Source organism: Labrus bergylta, chromosome 17, assembly GCF_963930695.1.
Source record: "Labrus bergylta chromosome 17, fLabBer1.1, whole genome shotgun sequence".
In the NCBI taxonomy this organism is placed as follows: Eukaryota; Metazoa; Chordata; class Actinopteri; order Labriformes; family Labridae; genus Labrus; species Labrus bergylta.
In genome coordinates this window covers 957,701-971,339 of record NC_089211.1, presented here as the reverse complement: position 1 = coordinate 971,339, position 13,639 = coordinate 957,701, and the positions used below count along the sequence as shown (strand labels likewise).

Here is a 13,639-nt window from a genome sequence, read left to right as displayed (position 1 = left end):
CATGTTTATGATGAAACGTGTCACATTTCCTGTTCTCATCATCATGTTGTCTCTACTTCTTCATGTGTGTCAAAGTCACTGTCAGAGGACTGGTCCCAGTGTGTGATGAAAGTAGCAGAGAAATTAGATTTGATTGAAATTTCAATTGATATATACAAAGGCATATTTATGTGGTCAAATTTCATTTTTTTCTGGGAGAAACCACAATATATATGTAAATTATAAGAAAAAAGGTTGCAATTTCTTCCAATATAGTTCAGCCCTACCATGCAATATGTGATTGTGTGTGTTTGTGTGTGTTTGTGAATGTGTGCTTGTGTGCTTGTGTGCATGTGACAGCATGACTGTTGACTGTGTGTATTTGATGTCTCCTTAGCCACAGGTGCAGAGATGCTGACACTGCTAACAGAGAGACACAGTGCATGAGAATGTGTTTATTTATCTATCTTCGTCTAGCTCACACACAGACACACACACACACACACACACACACACACACACACACACACACACACACACACACACACACACACACACACACACACACACACACACGCACGCACACACAAACGCACACAAACACAACCAGGGGACTCAGAGAGACAAACAAAACACCTCATAGCTCCGTGGACACACAAACACTCAGGCACAAACGCATACAGAGACTAACATGCCAGCAAACAGACAAATAAACATGCCTGCACAAAATTACAGACACACACACGTATCCGCACACTCACATCTGGGAGGAGTTTAGGATCTTAGGCACTTTGCCAAGGTAAATACAAGAAATTGCCAGCCTTGACATTTTTTGGTGTAGAGATAGGCTTCTCAAGGTGACAGCTTTCACTGCGTGTTAGTAGGAGATGAGGATTTGTGCTGCTTAACAATCAACACACTGTCAGTTTCTGTCTATGTGTGAGTGGGAACCTGCATGTGTGATAGTTCTGGTTTGTGTCAATGTGAGTGTTAGTTGCACTATTCAGGGTGGAGGATGTGTGGTTTCATGCGTGGCTTTGTCCAAAACAGAATAAAACTGCAAAGAATGCTTTTACTTTTCCATAAAACTGTAGTGACAAAGAAAATGATCCTTTCATCCACAAGCATGGAAATAACTATGAATAGCAGTGATGTGCTGAATAAGCAAAAGAAATGCTGTCTTTATTTGAAACATGGGGTAGCAAAACATCGCAGAACTCCAGAAGAGTACACAACATCTTGGCCATATACAACACAATTAATGCCAAAGCCGTTGCTCTAAAACACATGACAAGCACTGCTATGAGTTTTCCCCATAAAGTCCGACTGAGCTGATGTGAGAAAGCAGCAGGATATTAACCGGAGAATTCACCTCGATCCAGTGGGATTGCTGGTGAGGTGTTTATCATGTGACCATTAAACGGTTTATAGACTGTATGCAAACAGCCATGTCAGAAAAATTTTAGTAAGTAGAGCAAGTCTGTCGTTCGTGTGGATAACATTCTGCATGTTTATTGTTGTCCACATGGACCGAATTTGACTGTATACACCAAACCACTTGATACATAATTGGTCAATACAGCTCATACAACAAACATACTAGAAATGAAAATCAGAAGATTTCACATTATGATCATCTAGACCTCTTTCTATGTAGAATCAGTTTAAAGAGATTAACTCATGTACTGGACTTCTATTTTCCATGACTTTCTGGAATTTTTTATTAGACTCTTGTATTTCACACAAAAAAAATAGAACAGGAAAATTCACTTAAAGTGTTCGGGACTACACGTCGGAGTTTATCATGAGGTTTGTGTAGATCTTGTATTTCTTATTTGGTATTTGCAGTTATTTCAATATTCAAGTACTCTCATTCTCTAATGAATGCGTTGCTGATTCCTTTCAAAACAGAAATGAATGTTTTACAAAATAAATGATATGAAGCGTGTCTTGCTAGTTTCTCCTTGCTTTAAGTGCATGTCGTGGTTAAGGACTAGTATTTCTATGATTTACAAGTTAATCGCAACAAATCTTGCAATACTTGTTCTCAAGTCCTTTCAGAAATAATTTTTCTATTGTAGCTTAAAACAACACATATGCAGGTGCGCAATAAGAGAAATGTTACTGTTACTTAAATGATGATGTCACTTACCATCACTGTCTTGCAAAAACAAAGTTCAAACAGTGGAACTCCAGGATGTAGCCAGACAGAGTTGCTAGGATATTTGTGATACACTGAAAAATTCATGCTAGAGGGGAACAGAGAGACAAACAGTTCTGTAATATATACTAGGGGCAGTAAGAGTTTCTACCAGTGTAGTGGTGGGTCAGGTTCACAAGAGAATACCACTCTCTTAGAATTTTGATTTATTTACTCTCTTCCTCCTGTCTATCGACCTCTTCCTTCTTTTTAAATTCTGGCTAAAGTCCTAGACGAGGTAACCCCCTGCCTGTTCATTTACCCTAACATTTTTTCTCCTCTGTTTTCTTTTCTCTTTCACACCGCCCCTCCGCCCCCCCTTTCTCCTCTTTACTCTTCTCCCGCCCTCGCCCTGCAGTAGCTAGCCAATAAAGGATGTTGTTAATATCATTAGGCAGACTTCCTCCGGCCCAGCGCCCAGCCTACTCCCTTTCAGCCATAATCAAGCGTGCTCACTAACTATCAAAGGAGACATTGCTAATAAACTACCACAGCGAAGCGGAAAAACACACACACACTTCTGGAAAAAAAAAATGGTTAGGTTAGTGGGATAGAATAAATGTGTGCGCGTGCATATTGGAGCAGAGGGGACAAGTGCAGGGGCAGGGGAGAGAAGTGGGGGATGTTAGTGAGGGTTACCGAGACAACACTAATAAAGTATACTCCAAAGAATAGCACAGTCTAATGCAAATCTGCCACTTAAGTAGACTCAATTAATTGGGGTTGAGGGACATGTACACACGCAGACAGCTAATAAAGTAGGCTCTGAGAAGAGGCAAATACTGTCAATATAGTTGGTTTAGATGAAAAAGGAGGGGCTTCCTATTGCACTGCAGTCTTTTACTGTAAATCATGCCTAAAATGGGAACTCCATAGCATGAATGTGTTCTCTCTTGACAGCTTAATGTTTCAGTGCATATATCACCAGTTAAACACAGTCTAAAGGGAATACATGATGCAATACTGCAAGCAAAGAGCAGTACATTTCAAGAAGAAAAAGGGTAGTGGGAGGCCAATGACATGAGACTGCTAATAGAGCATGCAGCACAAAAAGCACAGATCCTTATGCAAGCAGAGGCAATTATCTGAATAAATGAAAGGATTTGGTGTCAAGCATACACATTTCTCATCCTTTTAATTGAAGCCAAAATTGACACCAATTAGATGGTCGCTCGCAGTGGAAGAAGTCACATTTTATTCACCGTTTGTTGAAGTCTTAGAGCTTTTTGATAACAGACTTGGAGGATATTATTCATTTACCAAAAGCGTATTTATCTCACTTAATAGTGTCATAAACTGGGATAACAAAATCTATGTCAAACTAGGAGTCTTACTATCAAACGATTCAGAGCTAGGAACGCAATGACATAACTCAAATTAAAAGACAGAGAAGTCAGTGAATGACAGAATCATTTTAATCAAGGTTTGCTCACTTCCATTTTAATACCATTCACTTTTGAGTTGTAACTTGCAGTAAAGTTGAGAAAAAGACTTGCATGGCTCCATGAAAATACAAACAGAGTCAACGTGTCTGTCCTCTCTCTCACGTTAAACTATTGTCCAAAAAAATCTTTTTTTTAATTGATTTTTTTGAATTCAAGCCTCTCCTGATCCATTTAAATAACCTTTGGACTTTTTTTCAGGGTTATATTGCCACTACTAAGCTACCCTGTCATGCTTTATTTATCCCTTTTCCTTTTCACTGTAATGGAAATATAAAAGGGTGCATTGATTAGTGTTTAAGGATCAGGCTTTAATAGATTAAAAGCCCCAGGCTCTGAGAGATGCACTTTCTCTGTCTTTCTGTCTCTCTCTCTGTCGGTCCTTCTCTCTTTTTCTCCTTCGCTCTCTGTCTCTCTCTTTCTATTTTTCCACAAACATACACAAAATGGCCAAAAGTCATGCTTGCATACAGCAAAAAGTAAATCTACAGAAGTGCATGGAACAGTAGGGCCCTATGCCTTTAACAGCCAGTATATATTTCATAGCTAAGGTTAATCAATATTTCTGAAATAACAGAGAATGTAGATATCTGAATGTCATAACCATAATTCTAGAGCATTAATATTCCATTATCTAACTGATTGAAAATTCATTAATTTTTAACATGATGCATTATTAATAACGTGGCAAGATCCAAGAATTGTGACCATTTTCTTCACACAGAGATAGTGATGTCAAGTCTCAGAGTTGAAAAAAAAAAAACGGAGTGAACATGAAAATAAATCTGGTTGACCGTGTTTCAGCATCCCACTGCTGATGAGAGCAGACTTGAATATGATGTGCTGCAAATGGAAAAAAGCAGACAGGGGAAAAATTACTTATTTTTTGGTTAAATATATTATATTAATAATAGTAAAATATTTAACAAACTTTACCAAGAGCTGCACATAACACACATGCTGCATTGAGAGGATATATTTTGCAGCAAATTTGCAATTTAACGCATTTTGAAACACTTCATTCAATAATTACTTCTTGTATTTGTTACGTGCCTCTAGTTCTTCTCTTACCTCAATCACAGCAGTGGTCATTGCAGTGTAAGGCTTTTATGTGTTCACCATCTTCCTTTGTCTTGCCACATTTTCTTCTCTGATATTCTCTTACTACACCTCCTTCTAAACCTCGAATTCCCTCTCGAAGACCCTTCCATTACTTCTGGTCTTCGTCTGCCATGTTTGACCACCATCATGTTTGCTGTTAGCCTCTGCCAGGTCTCTCCACTCCTTTCATTCCTTCCTTTCTTCTGCCACCTTCCTTCTAGTACAAACCATGCCTGATGGTATCATTCAACAGAATAGTCTTCTGTAATTGAAACCCTTGTGTTCTTCTTGCCTTGCTCCTCTCCTTTGACCACAATCACTTTTGCTGTTAACCTGTGTGCCAAACTCTTATGTTATTCCTTCAGTCTTCTTGAGTCCTAATTTCTCACAAAAAATTAACACGTGTTTTTTGCAAAGCCTCTCCTGTGTTCTGTCAGGTCTTAAAGGTCCCATATTATGCTTTTTCTGTTTTTATATGCTCTTTAGTGTGTTTTCCAAGTGTCCTGTGCATGTTTAGGCACATCTATTTGCAAAAATTCAAAGTCTGCGGAAACGCGGCTTCTCCTACCTCCTCCTGTTAGCTGTAGCATTAGCTGCATGTAACGCTCGGTTCTAGCCCCCCTCGATAAAAATTTGTCAAATTTGTCAAATTTGCCGACGTCATTGTCAGTGTGAGATCACTGATCTAAGCCCATTGGCTCATTGTGGCCAGCCCTGCAGCTCATGTTGCACGCCCGTTAACTTCTGTAGCACGCCCATGATATGCCGTAGCCTGCGGTAGCACAGTAGTGCTAAGGTGCTAATGTTTATGCTCCCCTCGGACGGAGCCAGTGGCTGCATTCCCAATATGGTAAAAGAGGCGGGACATTTCCGAGAACTGTGCTGAGCAACTCACCAATAACGACAGAGTGGATCAGCAGACCAATCAGAGCAGACGTGGCCCACGTGGTGCTCTGCAGTGGGGGCTCAGCAGAGTGTAGCTGACGGACTCAGAGCGTAGAGGGAGCAAGGAGGAGCAGTACATGAAAACAGACACTTTTTTCGGACTTTAGCTATTGTGAATGTACAAAAGTAGGTACATAGATTAAATATACGAACCCCAAAAAGGGCATAATATGGGCTCTTTAAGAAGTAATGTTCCTAGACGACAAATGTCCTAGTCAGCAAATGAAAATTTAAGCTCAGATTAACAAACCAGTCTAAAGGTAAAGAAACACTGAGAATATGTGAAAAATGAGCACATGACGCTGCTCCTACAAGATGCTTTCTGTTCTTTGTGCTTGAGCGGGTCGTAGAGCAGGGAGAGCCCATAAACCGGAGCTACAGTCAGTCTATGGCTACAACCCCAGCTATTGGCAGATGGCTGCGTTGTGGCAGTTTGGGCATTACATTAGACCAGCATCAAGGGCCAACATGTAAAATATTGTTTAACCGACTAGTTATTCTGCTGCTGACAAGCGAGAATAAAGACATTTAACATCCCGAGTCGTCATTGTCTCAAGGCCCCTTCTATTCAGGTGAAAGTAGTCTTGCCAACATTTGTCACTTAACCCTTGCTCCCCCTTCAATCATCTCCCAAAAGACCTGACCACCTCCTTGTCTGCTATTAGCTTCAGTGACCTCTCCTCGTCAAATTTTTCAGCAACCAACTTCCCTCACATTCGCACCATCTCATCTTTGAATATAGATAACAGGAGGCATAATAATAAAAAGATGGTAATTTCACAATGAGGATATTCATCATGCCGTTCCTTGTCCTTCCTGTTGCTAACACTGAAACTGATTTCCATCTACACTGAAGTGTTTCCAACTGAAGAAAATCCTCTTCTACATGGATGTATATTTCTATCTATTAACCAATAAATAAAAGCTTAACCAGCACACAATGACATATCAGACACAGATAGTTCAAATCTAAATCAACAAAAAAGAGAGCAAAAGACAGATTAAGAGAATATGTAAATATATCACTTGGGAGCTGATCGAGGTTATGTTGGTGGATACTTTTAAAAACTACAGCAAAAAAGCTTCATGTATCAAGTTTTCCCCGATACTCCTGTGAATACACACCATGATACATTTTAAAGTAGCCTGAAGGAGCATTTACTCTGCTTTGGCTTCCTAAAGATACTCATGCATTGCCGAAGCTACGTAGAAGGTCCAGAGTAGTCGCATCTGCCAGTCTGAAACTGTTTGATTTACCTAAAACTAAAATTGCCTGGCGGTCGTATATTACTTTAGAGTAACCACGCTGCAGGTTCACTGTGAAATTATCAGAACTGACTGGGTTATTTGCCATTATATTTCTGTTGCTATCACGAGCCACTGCAGCCGCAGCCGAGCAGGGCGCCGCCATCTTGGAAAAACATCTTGGAAGTTTGCAGATGTTTGCAGACGACACAACAGTAGTGGGCCTCATCCGTGATAACAACGACATGGACTACAGAGAGGAGGTGAAACATCTGGTTGACTGGTGCAGAACCAACAACCTGGCCCTGAACGTCGATAAAACCAAAGAGATCATCGTCGACTTCTGGAGGCGCCAGCCCAGCCACACACCACTCCTCATCAACGGCACAGCAGTGGAGAGAGTTAGCAGCACAAAGTTCCTGGGGGTGCAGATAACAGACACTCTGACCTGGTCCCATCACACCGGAGCTCTTGTGAAAAAAGCGCAGCAGCGCATGTACTTTCTGCGTCGGATGAAGAGAGCACACCTCCCTCCTCCTATTCTCACCACCTTTTACAGAGGCACTATAGAGAGAGCATCATAACAAACTGCATCTCTGTCTGGTCCGGAGCCTGCAGTGCCTCCGACTGGAAGTCCCTGCAGAGAGTGGTGAGGACGGCGGAAAAGATCATTAAGACTCCACTTCCTCCCATCCAGGAGATCGCAAAGATCCGCTGTCTGACCAGGGCTCAGAAAATCAGCAGAGACACCTCCCACCCCCACCAAGGACTGTTTTCGCTGCTGGACTCTGGAAAGAGGTTCTGCAGCCTCCGAAGCAGAACTTCCAGGTTCTGTAACAGCTTCTTCCCACAGGCCATAAGACTTTTGAAGACGAAAAAATAATCCCTCCATTCCCCCTCAAACCCCCACACAGGACTACCTCACTGGACTGTAAAATACATATAACGTGCAATATATTTATCTGTATAGTAATTTTACTCTTTTTTGTATAATTTTACTTTTCTTTTTATATCTATTTATATCTGCACCTTACTTTTCTATGTAAATACTTGCTGCTGTTTTTTATCCTGCACTACAACGAGCCAAATGCAACGAAATTTCGTTCTTATCTGCACTGTAAAGTACAAGTTCGAATGACAATAAAGAAAGCCTAAGTCTAAGTCTAACTCTAAGTCTAAGTCTAAGATACATGGCTATGTTTTTTTATCAAATGGACTGTTTTTCCATTGCCTTGTGAGTATGAGTATAGAGGGGCTAGTTTGAATGGTGATGAGTGATGCATATTCATAAAAGGGTTTATCCATTTCTCTTCTCTCCTTTCATCCCTCATGTGCTTTGATCAAAAAGTTGGAGGAGAAGTCAAACTCTTACATCGCTTGAGATGCGAGAATGCTACAGGGGCAGAATGAAGAGCTGTCTGAAATCTATGTGTGTCTGTATATATATCAAGACTGTCAAAAATATGTAATCACATTTAATCATATCATTTCAATATTTACTGGTGATATACCACCAACCACATGCTTAAAATTAAATTATTTTGCATGGAAAAAAAAAACAGTTTTCAAGCTTGTTAGCAATGTGTATGGGAATGTGAAACTATTATTCCCTTGTGACAGTGAGGATGATAACTGGTCACAAAATGCAACAACCTGAGGACGTCCCTTAGACTTGGATTTTTAAAGATTTATTTTTGGGCTTTTTTTTAGATTTTTAACTTAAACACACCCTGAGGATTTTTTACACTGAGAAATTAATACTGATGCCTCCATATGACATACAAAGGCAAAAAATACCATCAGGAAGAATACAAATGATTGCTGTTGTTATTTTAATGCTTGTCATCACTGCTAACTGGTCAAAAGATTTACATTATGCAAACTTGAAGGGTCTTCTTTCACAATTGCCATGAAAAAGACTTGATATGTCTGACATTTAAAACAAATGCAGGACCTTTTTCTGGTTGAGAAAACTACTTATGTATGCACAGGACAACATAAGCAAAGAGATGAGAAATTCATGCACCATATACTAACGAGCAAACTCAAATTAAAGTTTAGGAGACCATCTTATGATATAGCAGCAAATCTCACAGCCATGGATAGTTGAGTATATTTAAAACTAGTCAGAGTATTTTATAAAAGAATTCCACACATTTCCATAAATTCAGACCTTGACCCACATGTCAAGAGTTGTGCCAATGGTTTAATATCTCCATGTCTTCTCCATATTTACAATGTACAAAGAAAGCACAAGACTTATCTTGGATAATAGAAATAAATACGCACAGCTCCCCCAGAGCCAAACTGCAGCCCAGGCAGCAGAACGGAAAAACTGTAGTCAAGTGAATATGTCTGAAATGCATGTGAGGCAGCTTAATTGGGGCCAAATCTTAACAAAATGTTGTCATGTTTTCACACCCTTAGGTGCATTTAGATAAAAGCAGCCAGCAAGTGCCATATCTAACTAAAGAGAGAAAGGAGAAAGGAGAAAGCGTGGGAGCTGAGCTGTGAGCAGTGGCTTTCTAATGTTCAGAGGCTTGCTGTATTCAAAGCTGTGATACGTGTTTGTTTCACAGAGGAATCTTATATATCTCTTATTTGTGCATGCACACACTAAAACACTTCACCAAAAACGCATCTTCCTTATTACAGCTGCCTGTCTTTGATTTTTGCTCTCTCTATCCCTGTCCTTTGTTAATTCTGAATCCAGTGAACCAGCTCATCAAATCCCAATCCTTATGACACAGTAATTCAATCTAACTATGTTCAGGTGTTAACAAAACAATTAAAGAGTAATAATTACATAGATTAGTCTGATATCTGTAATTCATTTAGTAGAATAATAAATCACAGGTCTTTTGAAGTTGTAGCTTCATGTAATTTCACCTGTTACATGCTGATTAAATGTTAAATTGTGTGACTGGAATGAGTCTGACATTGATGTGACTTGATCATGGAGGAATTTGAATCATATCTTTGTCAATCTTGTTTAACTATAGAAGCACACCATCTGCTCTGGATTAGAGAGTAGGGATTTTTGTACAGTAACTGAGTACATCATCAAAACAACAGCATCAACTGCTGAAATAACCATGATGTTTGTCATTCAAACAGCACAAGCTACACATAAAGACTGCTAAAATGGCCTGAATGTTTTCTGAAATGTTCCTTATAATAAAGTACAACAGAAACTGTTATGTATTTAAGGCCAGAACCGTCTCTGATTCTGTCTACATCTACCTCCTCAACTCTTCTCCACCCCTCTCCACACCAGCTTCCAATTTGTAGCATTTGTGCACAATCCAGCATTGAGATCCCTCCCCTCAACCCTCCACTGATCAGGCCCGAGCTCGGACATCTGTCAGAGGATGTTTACCCAGGCAGTAAGTATGTTTGGGGAAATATTATCCTAGTTTTACCTTACCTTTCTTCTATCTGAAGCATAAACACCAGCATTGCGATGTGGGGGTGGTAGAAGAGAAAAGGGGAATGTAAAGAAGGCACAAGTGGGCCTGAGTGAGTGAAAGACATGGCTGAGGGTGAGCAGTCAGCAACAGAAACTAAAGGTTAGAAAGCAAGACAATAAGTATAAAGATAGTGAAGGATAAATCAGGGGCAAAGAATTATACTTAAAAAAGTCAGCATTTTATAGTCTGCTAAAAAAAATCAATATACAGTTTCCATGTTTGACATACAGAAGGACAAAGACTGATACACACATGCTTACCATACATAGGGAGACAAAGGCAAGTTTCCCTTATTGCTATTATCTGTCCCGTTCTTCATGTCAACACATACATGCTTGTGCACGAACACACACAGGCCTCTTCCCGTCTGGTGTTGCTTCCAGCCTAAAACCACACCATGTGTGGGAGCTATCTTGTGCTTGCCTAAACTGTATGCCCTGTTGGTGCAAGGTCCTTCCATTTTAAAAAGGGCTAGAAAGACATTTATTTCCTGTCTCACTGCTATCAATCTGTCTTCCTGTCTCTCTTTGTACATAGGGCTTTGTGCCCCTCTGTGTGCTTTTGACAGAAAGTGTCGTTCCTCCCGCTTGCCTGTCTGTATTTTTTGCCCGGGTATCCTTTTCATCTTTTGCCTGTTTTGCTTGTTAATCATTACTGTCTACAGCCGTCTCTGCCTGTCTGCCCTCATCTGCCTGCCTCTGTCGTTCCTATTTGTACCCCTTTCTCCGTCTGTCTAGCTCTCTTTCCCTCCGTTGAACTCTTTCTGTCAGCCTTTCAATTTTCACCCCCCCTCACTCCCCCCAACCCTCACCTCTCCCTCCCACTCCACCACCAACTAGGCATGAAAACGGAGCTCCATTAGGAGTGCCTGGGCTAAGCCCAGTCTGACATACACTGCTTTGATCAGCCATGAGTTGGGCTAAACACTTTGCTAAACTCTTAGTCTGAAGGGAGTGGGGGGGTGTAAAGGGGGAGCAAAAGTAGCGAGGTTAGCAAGGGATGGGATCAGTATCAAAACAGAGAAATCAAATTGAGATGGAAACCCCATGAAAGGAAAACACCGAAGACCCAAGCTGTCCCACAGTACATTTTCCCTTAGCCCCCCCCCCACCCCCCACCCTTGTCTTTTGTCACATTTTCTTTCACATGTCTTTTTAGCTATTGGTTTTATATCTAGTGCCTTCACTCGCTTTCACTCCAAAACCTCCAGGTAGCCACTGAGCTGCATCACTAACAACCACTGCAGGTGCACAACACGCAAAGGTTTCACAGAATGATTCACATTGAAGAAGTAATGCAAATACACTAACAGATCAAATATCAGGATATCAGGAAGTCCCCCAACCATTCTTTGCAGACTCTTCCTCTGAAAGCAACTTGCCCGTCTTGCTAGTTCAATATGTATTGCACACACTTTAACACAAACACACACATGCTGTCAAGGAGAGAGAAAGCAAGAGAGTAAAAAAAAAGACCAGAGAGAGAGAGAGAGAAGACCTCCATAACTGACAACAGACAGAAAATATTTAAAAAAATAATCCAGTGCTTTTTACATTCAGGCAGGCAGATACCAAACCTGCAGCAGCAAAAGGACAAAAAGCTCCCGTCTCTTCTCACAAGGAGAGAAGAGAAAAGGGATTTCCGCTCAGTGCTAATCAATCAGGCCGTGATAATGGCTCCCATGCCTAGCTGTCGACTAGAGGGGTCAAGGCATCTCGTGACCCAGCGCCCAGGGCCCAGGGGCCAAAGCCCCTCTCAGAAAAGCACCCCAGGACAGACTCCCCAGGCTAATTGTCCAAGCCAGTGTCAGCCTTTTCAATGCCCCCTTAACCCCCCCCCCCCTCCACCCCAATCCTTCCACTTTCTTGTTCAGTCCACTCTCATTCTTGTCCCTTTCGCTCCCCTTAAAACCATCCTCACAACTTTTCTGCAATCCTCTTTCTTTTTACACAACTAAGCAATCTCATATGTCTATCAATGTTTCACCTTAAAGCCAGCCGCTATACCAGCATGGGGAGGGAAATGAGATGGAAAGCAAGGAGATAGATGAAAAAAATAACAACAGAAATGCAAAGGGCTGCAGACTCAGAGAAAAGTTCATAAAAAGACAGCGATATAAAAAAGACAGAGAGAGCATGTCAGAGAAAGAGATCAGTGGTGGAAACAGCAACGGACAGGGAGGGAAGTGAGGTGGAAGAAACAGACAGAAAGTCAGCAGGACGGAAAGGGACAAACAGATGGAAAGAGGATATACGAACCCCACAAACATTTCACATATTACTGGAAAAGATTGCTGTGTCCTATCTGCATATCAGCGGGTTTCTGTGAATCACAGCCTGAGCAGCACGTATCTCAGGGAGGCTGTTCAACATCAGTCAGGTTGACCACCACAATGCAGCAGGGATACAAAACAAAAAATACAGCGGGGACAGATACACATACACACAAAGGAGAGCTGAAGCAAACCCCACTCCAGCTCCACGCAATGGCATTCCTCTCATTCCAAGCGCACGCTGCTAATTAACAGCATTAGATCCCACAAACACAGGGACAGATTGATGGAGAGGTATCGTGATGTTGCACTAGCTCCACATCTCCGCTGTCACCTTTCCTCCTTTTTACGTACTTATAGCCCCTTCCATCCCACCCTCTCTCCCTCTCTCAGGCATTGTCAAGTCCCGGCCACACAACGCTGAAGAAGAGCAAAGTCCAAAAATCAAAATGAGAAGAATATGAAATAAATTGGCTACTCACAGGAAGCCTCCTCTTTCTGTATTTCTTTTTTCCTGATCAGTCACTCTTTATCCTCTTCTTCACTGTTGCAAGGGGAGTGTCTATCCCGGCGTGTGTGTTATGTCAGTCCGATTGAGGAAAGTTGCAATCAGCGCGCATGAGCATGTGTGTGCGTGCGTGAAAGAGAAACTGAGAGAGAGAGAGAGAGAGAGAGAGAGAGAGAGAACGTGTGCCTCTGTCTCTGTGTCTCACACTGCTCTGAGTGAGAGAGCCGAGGCTGTTTTAAACAGGCTGCTCTCCCCATGTGACCAGCCCAGCCACAGGCAGGAATACATTACTGAGACACACACACACACACACACACACACACACACACACACACACACACACAGATACACACATCCTCTCTCTTTCCCCCTCCTTTTTTTTATCTCTTGCCTATACCCACACAGTGTCCACAGTGCACCCCCTAGCCACCACTTAGGGTAGTGGAAGGATCAGCCCACACAAATGATATATACACA

The 13,639-nt window shown here is 41.5% G+C and overlaps 1 protein-coding gene across 3 annotated transcripts in view; it reads right to left on the bottom strand.

Moving 5' to 3' along the window:
* The window catches only part of cntfr (ciliary neurotrophic factor receptor), a 220,850-nt gene extending 207,459 nt beyond the window's left edge, over positions 1 to 13,391 (bottom strand). For 2 of the 3 annotated variants that reach the window (XM_065965867.1, XM_065965868.1), the window contains exon 1: positions 13,137 to 13,389. The gene's annotated coding sequence lies outside the window, so the exon portion shown is untranslated. Of the gene's footprint in view, positions 1 to 13,136 lie in introns of all 3 variants that reach the window. The other variant, XM_065965866.1, reaches the window with a different exon arrangement.
* Positions 13,392 to 13,639: the final 248 nt, after the last annotated feature.